Consider the following 14,842-nt stretch of genomic DNA (forward strand, 5'->3'; position numbering starts at 1 on the left):
GTATCTGTCTACTTTTATGTGATAACACACATCCTAAAGATCTATTGAGCACATCCAATCATCTTTTCCTAAAAACTGAAGCATAGACTGCACCATGGCCATCCAGAATTTGATGTGTCAAACGAATTTGTTCAACACACTGAGATCCAAAATCAATCTCCAGTCCCCTGTTTTCGTTGGCACTAAAAAGAATCTTGAGTAAAATCTGGATCCTATCTGGTCTGGTGGGACATTTGGATGACTGTTTTGTTGAGCAGTTTTTGTATTTTTAAAATTGTTGCATCCCTGTGACTGGTTGGAAAATCTGGGATTCATTTTGGATACTCTGCACCCAATTGTAGGATGTTATTTGAAGATAGGCAGGGAGGTGCAGGGATAATGTCCCCTGACTGCCTCCAGAGGACGGCAATCGGGCCTCCATTCATGAGTACTGGTACGAGTTGCCAGGAAAGGAATCCCTGGAATCCTTTTTATGCAGGCCACCTCTGCCTCTAGCATGGCGTCTTCCATTTGTAACTCCCCCCCATTGCCACGTGAGTCCTGAAAAGACCCTTGGGACATTTTGAACCACAGTCTCCCACTCCTGTGGTTCCTCGAATAGGGCTGTTGAAGAGTGGAAAAATGTATGCCAATGACAGATAGGGACTTTCCATCTTCTCACATTTGGCAAGGGTCTCTTTAACTTTAGGGCCAAAAAGGGATGTTCCAGCAAAAAGAGCAATGACGAAAGAAGACTTAAATTGCACCACAAATTCACATAAGAGCATTCAGGCATGTCTCCATATGTCTACACCTGAACCCGCTGCCCTAGTCATCCCTTCAGTTGCATGTGCCATGAGCCACATGGACGAATTAAAAATTGACTCAAGGGTTATCAGCTGGGAAGCTATTTTGTCCTGCACTCTCTCAGCTATGGCCGAGTATCTGAAAGTTCCTTTATCAGGTCTCGCTGGAGTCTTGTGATGTGTGCCATATAGTTCAAGGACCTGAGCTCAAAGGTCAAAGAAGCATATGCGTCCTTCCCAAATGTATCCATAGTCCTAGACTCTTTGTTAGGAGGATGGATAGTGGGGCTCTCACCTGCAGGTTCCTTCTTGGTGCCTACTGCAACCACCATAGCATCTACTGGAATGCCTTTAGACCACTGTTGCTGATCCTCTGGGGCTGACAAAATTCAGTTTGGTCTTTTATGAATTGCTTTGATGGAATCCAGAATTTTCCAAGCCCAGTGAGCAATCAATTTAATTAGATAACCAGCAGGTGGAGAGATCTAAGAAGTAGAGGGTCGAGCATGGAAAGCCTGCAGGTATACCGACTCCTCTGAAGAAGGTTGATGGGATGTCCAGTGACCCCTCTGCTTTAGGAGTTCTAAAATGTCTCCAAATTATGTGTCTTCTTGGGGTGACCTTGGGGAGCCTTCCACTTCATCGAAATCAGTATCTTCTGTGTAAGACTCTTCAAGGAAGTCCAAGTGCTTCCTCTTATACTTTCTGTTCATGGGTACCTTTTTGGTGGAAAGTGCCAGAGAGGTATCTGAAGAGGATATAACTACTGTTGTAGCATCCGGAGGATTCTGAGCCCTCTGTCCCAGGGCTGAGGCTGACAGTAACTCAGGATGAGGAGAAAGACTATGTTGCAGGCCTGATGAAGATGGCGAGCCCACAATGGACAAGACCCTCTCCATAGCTTGGAAGGTAGGCCCCCCCCCTTAGAGGGTTGGGAGCTTGGAAATGAGATAGACTCCCTCGGAACTGTGGTCACACCCCACACAGAGGAAGCCACCTCCAGTGCCGAGCTTACATGTGCCAAAATCTCAAGCAGCATGGACGGCTCCAAATAAAATGGAGTGGAACCACACTCCCCAGAACCAACAATGAAGCTTTGGCCCTGGGAGGTGTCCTGTTGTGACAGAACCGAAGAGGTCAAGTCTGTGATCAGTGCCAGAGACACAGGTCTGATTAGTACCAAAGCAGTGGAAACTGGGGCTGTCAGCACCGGGAGCTGTGAAGTCTCAACTGGAATCAAGGAGGAATATCTCAACTGGAATCAGAGGAGAAATAATAGTTGGTTTATGAGTTAGTAGTGTTCCAGAACCAGGGAGGTTTGGAAAAGTACAGTTGTGTACACCTACCATAAATGTAGATGTTCGAGTGTCTTCACTGTTGCAGTCATGACTGTAGGGTTCTCCCCTGCCGGCAGGCAGCCCTCGGTCGGCCAGAATCCCAAAGTCTGGGTCCGGCGTCGGCTGTTCAACCATGCTCCCTGACGTCAGAGCGCCAGGAGTACAAAGCTGACAGCCGACGCCATCTTCTCCAGTTTTTCTTGCCCCAGATGTCAGGAGTCCCAAAATGAAAAAGGTCCCATAACCTTTGCAAATACACCTCCGAAGAATGGTGAAAAAAGGAAATACACAAAAGTAAAAATAAGCGGGGACAGGAGGGAGGGAAACCCAGACTGCAACAGTGAAGACACTCTAACATCTACATTTATGGTAGGTGTACACAACTGTACTATGTTCATTGTGTTTCACTGTTGCAGTCATGACTGTAGGGTAGAATCCCAAAGCTGAAAGAAAGGGAGGAGGTCATAAAGAGGAAGGGGCGGCTAAAAGGCCCTGCAAGACTGCAGAGGCAAAGCCTGCCCTAGACTTAGAGTAAAGAGGTAGATTGTAGTGCTTAGAAAATGTATGCACTGAACTCCAAGTTGCAGCTTCCAAAATGTCCTTGGTAGGAACTCCCCCGAGGAAGGCCGCAGAAGTGGCAGCAGCTCTGGTGGAATGAGTCTGTATACTCCCTGGGATTTGCTTTCCATGGTGAGAATAACAAAATCTGATTCCATGAGCAATCCATTTAGAAATGGTCTGTTTTGAAATGGCTTTACCTTGGGAACTTGAAGCATAAGAAACAAACAATTGTTCTGATTTTCTGATGTCCTTGGTTCTGTTCAGGTAAAAACGTAGCTGTCTGTGCACATCCAAGGAATGTAAGATCCTTTCCCCTTTATTTTGAGGAGTGGGGGAAAAGGTTGGCAAGTGAATAGTTTGATTTAAAGCCACTTTGGAAACCACCTTAGTCTTGAAGGTAGGATTAGTCCTCAAAGATACCCTGTCTTGATGAAAAATAATATAAGGTTCCACAGCCATAAGAGTTTGTAACTCTGAAACTCTCCTGGCAGAGGTTAGGGCTAACAGGATGGCTGTCTTCCAAGATAAAAACTTGATGTCAGAGGAGGCAGCAGGCTCAAAAGGAGGCAAGGTTAGTTTTTCCATAACATAGTTGAGATCCCAAGCAGGAATAGGAGGAGATCTAGGAGGTCTTAAGTTCTTAGCTCCTCTGAGAAACTGTTGCATGAGTTGGTGGGAAAAGATGGGAGGGTCTGTATTATAATGAGCAGAAATAGCAGAGGCATGTATCTTAATGGAAGAGAAAGAGAGACCCTTATGTAAGAGATCTGTCAAGTAAAGTAAAATTAAAGTAATGTTAGGAAGAAGAGGATCAGAATCCTGAGCCTGCATCCAGGAACAAAATCTTTTCCATTTTCCTGCATAAGATTTTCTAGTGCTAGGACGTCTGGCTTCTAAAATGACATCCATAACCTGCTTGGGCAGTAAAGAAGAAATCAAAGGCCCTGGATTAACCAGGCCGCCAGGCTGAGAGTTCTGACTTGGGAGTGTAGAACCTGACCCTGATGTTGGGACAGAAGGTTCGGAGACTGAGGTAAAACCCAAGGGGGCTCCAGGCATAGGTTTTTTAGAGTTGGATACCAAAACTGCAGAGGCCAATTTGGAGCCAGCAAGATTATCATCTTGGGCTTGTCCTGTTTTATCTTCAATAAAACCCATGGAAGAAGAGGAAGAGGCGGAAAGGCATATCCCGAGAGGTTCCTTCAACTGAATGACAGGGCGTCCACTTTCCAAACTTCTCTGTGGAAAGACCTGGTGCAAAAAGTCTGTAGTTGATGATTGAGATGGGATGCAAAGAGGTCTATGTGAGGACATCCCCAGACTGCTGTTATCATCCTGAATATTGTGGTGTCCAGCATCCACTCGTGTGGATCCGAAAGGTTTCTGCTCAGACTGTCTGCCAGGAAGTTTTGTTTTCCTGGTAGAAACTGAGCTTGAAGATCCAGATTGCAAGCTAGAGCTGTGTTCCATAGATCCATGGCTAGTCTGCAAAGGGGTAGGAATGAGATCCCCTTGCTTGTTTATGTACCACATAACTGTGGTGTTGTCTGTCCGTATTAACAGTTGTCCTGGTTGTAGAAGATTCCTGAAGGCCAATAGAGCTTTCTGAATGGCTAACATTTCCTTTAGATTGATATGCAGGTGCTTCTGATCCTTTGTCCAAAGGCCCTGCAAACAATTGCCCTGAAAATGGGCTCCCCAAGCATAATCCGAGGCGTCCGTGGTTAGAATCTGAGAGGCAGGAGGCAGACGGAAGGGCTTCCCTTTGTTTAGAGCACATGCCCTGGAGCACCAAAGAAATTCCTTTTGAAGGCAAGGAAGGACAGAGATCAGTATGTCCAAACTGTGGCAATGCTGAGACCATACACTTTTTAGGTACCACTGTATTTTCCTCATGTGTAGTCTTGCATATGGTACGAGAAGGATGCAGGAGGCCATGTAACCCAAAGCCTGCAGGAATTTCCTTGCAGATAGATGGGTTAAAGATGCCAAGGTTCTGAAAGTTGAAGCCAGCTGTAACTGTTTTTCGGATGTCAGAAATGCCATCTGGGTTGTAGTGTTTAGAAGTGCACCCAGAAAAGTTATCTGTTGAGATGGTGTCAATGAGATGGTGTCAAATTTGACTTTTTTATGTTTACAGAGAATCCCAGGAACTTGAGGAGGTTCTGTACAAATTCTCGATGCTGGAGTAAGACATCCTTGCTGTCTGCCTGAATTAGACAATCGTCCAGATAAGGGTAAATTTGAATTCCCTTGAGTCTGCAGTAAGCTACTACTGGAGCCAGGCATTTGGTGAAGACCCTGGGCGCAGTAGATAATCCAAAGGGCAGCGCAGAGAATTGAAAGTGCCTCGATCCGGCTTTGAACCTGAGGTATTTTCTGCGATCCTGCCTGATAGGAATGTGTAAATATGCCTCCTTTAAATCCAAAGTTACCATCCATGCATTTGTGGACAGCATTGGAAGTAGCTGCTGTAGAGTAAGCATCTTGAATTTTGGAATCTCTAGAAAGGTGTTCAAGACCGACAGATCCAGAATGGGTCTCCATGAGTTTTGCTTCCTTGGGACTAGAAAAAGCCTTGAATAAAAACCTTTTCCCATCTCTGAAAGAGGAACCAGTTCTATGGCATTCATAGCCAAAAGAGCTTCCACCTGGTTTAAGGCCTCCGTCCATTGATGTTTTGGAAGGTCTGGCCATCCGCTTGGCCTTGGCAAGGTATGAAAATGGAATTTGTAACCTCTTAAAACCACATCCAAAACCCATTTGTCTTGGGTTATTTTGAGTCCAATTTTGATAAAAAAGAGAGATTTTTCCTCCGAGAGGGGCTTCCAGGCAAGAAGTTCCTGTAGCCCAACAGAGGGAGTCATTGAGTTTGTTTCCTTTGAGATTGTGACCTGTCCTCTCCTCCCCTAGGGGTGGAAGCAGTCCACTGTCTTGGTCTATAAGCAGCTTGTGTTTGAGGCCTCCCTCTGGAACGTCTATATCTACCCCTCTGAGGCCTGTCAGAAGTGGGAAAGGACCAATTTTTTGAAGGCCAATTCCTGCTAAATCTAGGAGGCTGTACTTGTAAGAAATCTTTAACTGTTTGCATGGATTTCGCCTTATCCTCCATCTTTTTAATCACCTCTTCAGCTTTTGATCCAAACAAAACATTATGCTGAACAGGAGCATCCAATAATTTAGCCTTTACTTGTTCAGGTAAATTTTGTTCCTTTAGCCATGCATGCCTTCTAATGACTGTGCCAGAGGCCGCAGCCCTACAAGAAGCCTCCAAGGCATCAAATCCACAGTGTAAACCATGCTTCCCAACCTGTTCAGTGGCATGCAATAAGTCTTGTAATTCCTTATCATCTGCACAGGCAGAAATGGAAGTAAGCTTTTGTTTTAAGACAGACAATAGAAATTGCTGGTATTTAAACATATGAAACTGACAGTTTAAAGCCCTAACGGACAAAGTAGCAGAAGTGTACACCTTTTTGTCCCATCTTTCTAAGGATCGAGAATCCTTTTCAGTAGGAATGGGATTTTTGGCAGAAGCGGCCTTAACTCCCTTAGGACCCTGAGAAATGGTTTCAGGGTCAGCAGAAGGGTTCTTGTATAAAAACTGATGGGAATCAGGAACCCTGTAATATCTATCAGGCTTAACAGGAGCAGGAGGAAAAGAGTCAGGGGTTAAGTTAGCCTCCGAAAAGGCATCATCCACAATATCCAAAACAGGAGGAATAGCCAGGGGTCTATGATGGAGAAGAAGAAGAAATTCCCGCAGTCTTTTCTTGGATTCCGAAAACTCCTGTCCTTCCCAGTGGAAATGTTCCCTCATTTCATGCAAAGTTTCCCCAAAAGAGAAATCCTCAGGGGGAGAAGCAGAAAGAATGTATTCTTCAGCATCAGAATCCTCATAAGGAGGGAAAGAATACTCCTGATCAGAAGAAGAAACTGAGGAAACAGAAGCCTGATCAGAGGAATCATAAGAAATATCCTGCCTTGGCCTTTTGTCTGGAGAGGGATGAGAACCCCTAATCATAGTAATTAAATCCTCCGCCATCTTGAGTAACTGTTTCTGTGACTTGGGAGCCGGTTCAGAAGAGGCCTGCGTTGAAGTCTTTGACTTTGAAGGAGTCTTTGCCTTTGTCTTTGGCTTTGCCTTTACTAGTAGCTGAGTAGGCCTGAAAACCCCTTCGGAAGCTGGTACCTACACAGCGGCTCCGGACCCATCCGAAGGAGCACTGTCCGAAGGTCCTGCAACAGAAATATTTAAAGGCCTGGTTGGCTCCTCATGAGAGTCCGTTTCGGCCGTCGGTTCTGAAATGGCCGACGACAGGGGCTGCAAAAGCGCCTCACTGACGACGGCCGAACCTGAAGCTAGCTCCGCTTGTGCGCTATCATCAGATTTGGACCTCGGAGGCTTGTCTTTATCCTTGCAACGTTTGTGAACTCCGGTAGCCGGGACCGTATCCGACAACATTTTGTAGTTAAAGCGCCTACCGAAGTAATGAAAAGCAAAATCGTACCTTCGCTTAATTGTACGTTGATTGAATCTAGCACAAAACCGACAATTAGCTACGTCGTGGTCAGGGCCCAAGCAAGGAATACAGTAAGAATGAAAATCCTTATGAGGTATTTGCTTCCCACATGAAATACAATTATTAACTTTTTCTGACATCGGAGTGAAGCAAGAAAAAAGTTTCCCCAACGGGGTACTTAACTTTGAATGGAAAAGAAAGTCTTCGGACCGAAGTATATCAGTAAAATTCGTCAGGAGTCAGCCGACCGGCACTTGCAAACTGCTATCACCGCACAGCAAGAAAGACTGGAGAAGATGGCGTCGGCTGTCAGCTTTGTACTCCTGGTGCTCTGACATCAGGGAGCATGGTTGAACAGCCGACGCCGGACCCAGACTTTGGGATTCTGGCCGACCGAGGGCTGCCTGCCGGCAGGGGAGAACCCTACAGTCATGACTGCAACAGTGAAACATGATGAACATCAAGGTGGTGGAAATTCCCCTCGCTGCAAGTAGGTGATCCACCAGCCTCAGGACATCAGTCTCCATGAGGCTCTTGGTGAAATGGACTGAAGAGGCCACCGGGAACTGAGCTCTGTCCAAAAAGGGACTTGGGAGTCTGTCTCCAAATGGATGAATAGAAGGAGAGTATCTTTTCCTTGGAATATCCTTAAAAGAATACTCCTTTGGTTCCAATATCTGAGGAACAGATGAGGAAGGAGGAGTTAGGTCAGAATGCTTAGTCAGTTCCAAAAATGTCGGCCTAGAAGACGGCGCCAATGGTACCAAAGCTATAACTGTTTTCCTGTTTGGCTCCAAAGAAACACTGGGAGTCAATAAAGTCTTGGCCTTTTTAGAAGTTGGTTCCAAGGGATCGGAAGGAACCAAACAACTCCAGTTCTTGGAGAATGGCGAGGAGGAAGAATGGGAACTGGCTACAGATACAGCCTCATCGAAGTCAGATTTCAGAAGACCTTTCAGTATTAATTTATTTCTTCTTCCTACTAGGGCCCGGTCGCTAAAGCCATGACAGATGACACAGTCTTCCTGAAGCTGCACCAGGCCCAAGCAGTACATGCATAGTGGGTGTCCATCTGAATTAGGGAGTTTATGATTGCACTTCTGGGTGTCCATCTGAATTAGGGAGTTTATGATTGCACTTCTGGCATCTCTTACAGCTGGAAGTGCCTTTAGTTTTCTCAGCAATTAGAGGAGAAAAGGAGGTAGAGTTGAAAATGAAGATATGTACATATCCATATACACACACACACACACATATATACATACACACACATATATATATATATATATATATATATATATATATATATATATATATATATATATATTTATGAAAGGAAAAGGAGATGCCAACAGTGGCATTCAAGAAATTACCTACAAAGGTAAAGGAATAGAAAGTGCGAGTACCAACAATGGTACAAAGAAATACCTCAAAAGGTAAGAGGATTACCAACAATAATAATGGAGAATAGCACAAGTGTGTTCAGAAAGAGGAGCTGGGTAGTTAAAATACAGAAAAAATAGAGATTTAAAAGACTTAAAAGATTCTGAAAACCGTACACAGAAAGAAACGTTTAGCTTGAGAGCAGGAACAAAAAACGCGGCTGGCACTTTGAAGTGGCAGACGAGATCTGAGGTAACTTTGAGAGAAGCATTCTGGATAAGGTGAAGCTCTAGAGTTTTTGGAGGGCACAAACTGGAATAACGGCTGAGGCCATTCCAAGATTCGGAACTGAGCTCACTATCAAGGATTAAGTGAAGACTGACAACGTCAGATCTTTTAGCACAATAACTTAGGCAACAAAATTTTGAAATGGCTGTCACCAAACTTAGGAAACCTATAACAAGAAAAATAACCAGGAATCCGGTAGAGATTTTAGAGATAATTCTGGAAATGTTATGAAAATTTGAATGAAGTAGAGAAATGTGGAAATCAAGAAAGAGTACAAAATGGAAATATTTATGGAAAACTTAATTATTCCAAGGTTAGAGGCTCAACAACTAACAGTTAAGATAGGAGATGATGTGATTAAAACAATGACGTTTAATCGATCTTCAAGAATGTCTCTGGGAACAGATAGTATTCCTGTAGAAGTTTGGAAATTAGGAGAGAAGAAAGTGATAGAGATAAGAAAGATTTTGTTTAATAGTATTTTAAATAGAGGGGAAGAACCAACATCTTGGGAGAAAGCTGTGGTGGCTGTGCTACCCTAAGATGGCAAAGACCCTTTGGACCAAGCTTCATATAGACCCATTTCAATTTTACACCATGATTATAAAGTGTTTATGTCTATACTTGCTAAAAGAATGGCAAAGGTTTTGCCAAAATTGATAGATATGGATAAATATGGATTAGTGTGGTCTTAAGGAATAGAGTCAAACTTTTGATAATATTAATAGAACTAATGATGATCCAGAGGGAAGCAGAATGTAAGAAAATGCCAGTGCTGTTGATGGGTCGATGCACAGAAAGCATTTGAAGAGTGAGCTGGGATTTTTATGAGTAGGGTATTGGAAGCATTTGATTTCCCTAATAGAACAATAAGGTTAATTACAAGGATATAAGAAGGATCTGAGGCAAGAATTAAAGTGGGAGGTACTGCTCAGATAAGCTGTGTTTGAACAGAGGAACCAGACAGGGGTGTCCTCTTTCCCTTTTGTTATTTGCTTTACATTTACAGCCATTGGCAAAGAAAATAAAGGACTCAGAAATACAAGAATATAACTAATATGGAAATCAAGAAAAGTTAGCTTTATTTGCAGATGATATTATTGTGTGATTGATAAATCCAGAAAAGGACATTTTAGTGTTGTAAAACATTTTGAGACAGTTTCAGGTCTTTTTGGGATATAAAATTAATGAAGATAACATAAAAGGAAATGAACGTTCAGTACTTAGAAAATGATGTCATGCTGCCTGCATACTAATTAGGTTAAAATGTTGAATGTGTTGATATGTTGATCGAATTCAACAGACTTGACATTTATGTTAAAAACGGACCATGATGGCAGTGTAGGTGCAAATGTAAGTTAAACACCTACACTGTCATTCATACTTTAGCAGGGGGGCAAGCACCCTTCACCCCCCACACCCCCTGCAAATTAAATATTCTAACTCTGAGATCACGCTACAGTTAGGAAAGGGATACATGTCCCAATCAGCACTGTACCACGACTCTACTCATAACATGGAGTTCATATCAGCAAATGCATACTTGCATTCGTTGTTATGTACTCTCGATCTCCTAACATTCTGCAACATGGAAGTTGACTAACATTCGACTTTCCATGTTCGCTGAATCAATGTTCAACCTTTTAATAGTAAACCAGCAAAAGCTATAGCCATAAACTATGTACCCACACACAAATTGGTTCAACAATACCCATATTTATAGGGGCATGTTAAGATTAATTATTTAGGATAATGGATTAAAAGGCTTTTGTTATGGCAGCTAAGGATATGTGAGAAGAGACTAAACAAAAGATAATACACACATTGAAAAACTGGAAACTCTTATTTATAGATGCACTTATTAAGATACAAGCATATAAACTGTTTTTAGTACCTTTAGTCTTGTATACAGGCAAACTTTTATAAACCCAAGTTGTGGACAATAATTAATAGATAACTGAAAGAATTTATCTGGCAGGGAAAGAGGCAAGAGTTATGTGGGGTAAGCTGATCCATCCAATAAAACAAGGTTATTTAGGTTTACTCAATTTCAAGGGATATTTTAGAACTATACAGTTATTACTTGTATACATAACAGAAGCAGAGGATTACAGTACAAAGTGGAAAAGGATGATGATGACACAAAGGGGAACTTCAAGAAACAGAGACCGAGTGGGATTTTGGATGCAGATCCATATGGGTGAATAATAACCATATAGAATATTATATTCATAACATAGTAGAAAGTATTCTAAGAATTAAGCAAATACGAGAACGGAGAAAGGAGAGTTTGCCAATAGGAATGACTGCAAGTAGGGATACAGAAAACAGGCAAACATGGGCTATAATTTACTGGAGAAACCTGGCAAAGGAATCAAGATATTGGGAGAAAATAACTCAAGCAGAAAATATAACAAAGTGGGATGAGGCCAAGAAGACATTTGGACTGCAGGCTAGAGACTGCCTTCCCTACCAGAGCTTGATCTCAGAGTGCAGGCAAACTGAAAGGGAATAGGGTAGCTGACTCTAGAACAGAAATAGCTGTTAAAAAAGGCATAATTAGTAGGGCATATACAATATTGCATGCCAACTATAAGAATCAGTCAGAGGAGGTTAGAAAAAAATGGCAAGACATAGTAGGAAAGCAATTTACAAGAAAAAAAATGAGAAGACATGTGTATGGCTCCCAAGTATGCAACCAAGTCCAGAAGGTTTAAGATCTTTGCCTGGAAGTGTTTACATAGGTATTTTTATACCCCAAGTAGACTTTAAAAAATGTTTCCTCAGGCAGACAACAAATGTTGGAGGTGCGATGGAGAAGAAAGGGGTAATTGGGAACATGTGTTTTTGAAAGTATAGAGTTGGCAATTTTAAAAATTTTCTAGAGTACTCTGTCAGAAATATTGGGTGAGCAAATAGTTGTAATTAAGGAAACTATTCTTTTGAGCTGGGATGCAGGACCTGAATTGTCTAGACATAATAAAGCCTTAGCTGCCAAAAAAGCAATTGCTAGAAAATGGAAATCAAAGTCTACATACCAACTGTGTTTGGAATATTGATTATTATAAAAGAGATACAAGAACTGGAAGATGAATCCTTAGAAAATGAAAGGAGCAAATTACATAGAACCAAATGCAAATTGTGGGAACAATACTTGTATAATAATGTTCAAGAGAAGGAGTGAGGATTAACAGAAGGCAGGAATTCAGCAATTTTTGTAATGTTAGACTGATGTAGCAAAGAAATATATATATATATATATATATATATATATATATATAGTATTTAAATGTAAACAATTTTAAATGGTTTGTTTTCTTTTCTCAATGTATATCTGTTTATATTATAAGTGATATTTTAAAAAGGGTGTTTGAAAACTACAGAATTAATCAGTATACAGAAAATATGGCGATGTGTTGTTGATGTTCTTCTTCTTGTTTAGTCAAATCTGGCTCTGGCTCTCTGTGATCTCAAGGACTTTAGCATGTTAGATCTGGCAAGAACTGCTTAAGTTCTTGCAAATTTAGATTCATTACTTCAGTTATGCTATTTTATTACTGCGGTGATGGTGCTGCGGTAGCGTTGTCGCCTCACAGTAAGACTTTGTCCTGTTCGATTCTCAGCTAGAGCGTCTTCTGTGTGGAGACATGCATGAATGGGTGTACCTTCGTTGAAGGTTGTGCGTCAGGGCCGGCAACTCTGCATGTAAAAATCTACTGCCACTCATTAGCAGACCGGAGTTCCGCTGTGACGACCCCTAACTGGGAAAAGCGGAAAGATGCAACAACTTCAGCTATGCTATTTTGCTTAGCCTCTGCCACCCCTTTTTTCTTTTGCCTTCAATTTTCCATACATCAGTGTCTGTGATGGTGAATCCTGTCTTCACATTATGTGAGTTTTAGTTTTACTTTTAGGCTATCCAGTTTTGATTTATTTCCTTAAATACTGACTGATTGAATCTTCTTATAGTCCATGGACTTCTCTAAAGTTTTCTCCAACAGCACAGTTCAAAAGCATTGATTTTATGGTGCTCAGTCGCAATTATTGTCCAGTTCTCACATCCATATATATTACTACTGGGAAAACTGTACCTTTGTTGATAATGTAATGTCTTTGCTTTTTTAAATATAATCCAGATTTGACATAGCATTCCTTCCAAAAAGCAAACATCTTTTAATTTCATGACTGCAGTCATAATTTGCAGAGATCATAGAGCCCAGGAAGATAAAATCAAGTCACTATCTCCATCTCTTACCTATTTACAAATAATTAATAGATGAGTTTTTTGATGTTGCACAACAAGTCAGCTTTTGCCCTTTCTATTTTCACCTTCATCAACAAGCCCTTCAGCTCTTCCCCACTTTCAGCCAATGCAATGGCATCATGTGCATATCAACTTGTACATCAGGTGAAAGCTGAATTATCCTACTATTACATGTAGTAGCAGTTCTATCAGCTTTGATGATAAATTGAGACCAAATATTAAGGGGTTATTATAAACCATTTTCTAAATATGCAAAATGTATAACATTCCACACACAAAGGGAAAATAGACAAATGAATATGCATCATGGGACTGGAAAATGCAGTAAAGTGAAATTTCAAAGAGACAAAAGTAGAAAAATTGGGCAGGGTAATTCTGCTTTTAAGTGACACATTTCCAAGCTGATAAGCAGCAATAATACAAGACCTACTCTTACTCAAAGGGACTTTTAAATGCTAAGAAAAGGCCACAAAATGACATTGCACAAACACCAATTATACTCTTATGAATCCTTGCCGAAGGTGGTTTGTTTTTGCATATTACTGAACTACTTTTTTCAGCACAAAGTATTTTCTTTGTACTTTTTTAGGAAATTAAGTTCTCCAAAGGGTTACCTTGTTGGCATAGTATTGCTAGAAAGATAACCTGCAGGGGGGTAGAAGTAAAGTAAGTATTGAAACTGGGTATTTGATGCTGATGTAATTTTCCAAAAGGGTATTTAAAGGACTTTTTATGATAGTGCCCTCTGGTTTCAAAAGAGTGAACAATTGTCAAGACAACTCTTCAATGTCTTTGAAAAATACAAGGTCAGATAAGTGAATACTCTAGTGGTCAGTCCAGGCTTCACTACAAGAAATATGGGCACACAGATGGACTATCCATACAGCATTATCATTGGTGATACACAAGGCCCCCACTCAGAAGCACACAGATGGACTACTCATAGAGCAGTATCACTGGTGATACACAAGGAACCCCCACTCAGAAGAGTTGTACTCCCTACAAATATTAAACTATTAAATCAAGCTATAGAGTATCCCTTACAGAAGCATTTGTCACAGATACTTCACAAAAGTATATGATAAACTAGGTTATGAAAATAAAACTGGATTTTTTTTGCATTAAAATGCATATAGAGCACAAAATTACAAGATGCTAAGTATATGAAAAAAACTACACATATACAACATTTGCGGGTCAAATAAAGTGAAAAGAGTAAAGCTGTCTTCAGAACCACTAAATACAATGTAAGGACTTGACCAAACAAGAAGGTAATTCCACTTCTCCTATCAAATGCAAACTAAATTATGCATGGGATTCAGGTTGGACATTAATGATTTAATCTTATTAATATTGGACATGGTCAACAGACCACACAGCCCACTTCACATATGACATAGTCGTATACCTTGTCTGAAGTCAAACAGCATGAATCACTCAGAAGAAAACTTTGAACCAGAAAATTACCTGAAAGAAAAAAAAAATTTTCAATGCATTCATCCTAATTTTTACACAGCTCTGAGGATTTTATCTAAGTTCATATAAAAATATTTCCAAATTTGAGAAAAAACTCTACTAACTCACTATGTTTCGCTATGTAAAACAATAGATTCCAATGCTGTTATGTTTTATGATCTATAGATTCTAATGTGGTGTAGAGGTTTTGCCATGACTATATATATATATATATATATATATACA

The 14,842-nt window shown here is 41.1% G+C and overlaps 1 protein-coding gene across 1 annotated transcript in view; it reads right to left on the reverse strand.

The window, feature by feature from the left end:
* The window catches only part of LOC122791296 (speedy protein 1-B-like), a 493,214-nt gene extending 478,605 nt beyond the window's left edge, over window positions 1-14,609 (reverse strand). The window contains exon 1 of the mRNA XM_044058982.1: window positions 14,550-14,609. The gene's annotated coding sequence lies outside the window, so the exon portion shown is untranslated. The remainder of the gene's footprint in view (window positions 1-14,549) is intronic.
* Window positions 14,610-14,842: the final 233 nt, after the last annotated feature.

Source organism: Protopterus annectens, chromosome 17.part0 (genome assembly GCF_019279795.1).
Source record: "Protopterus annectens isolate FY-2018-M chromosome 17.part0, PAN1.0, whole genome shotgun sequence".
NCBI lineage: Eukaryota > Metazoa > Chordata > Ceratodontiformes > Protopteridae > Protopterus > Protopterus annectens.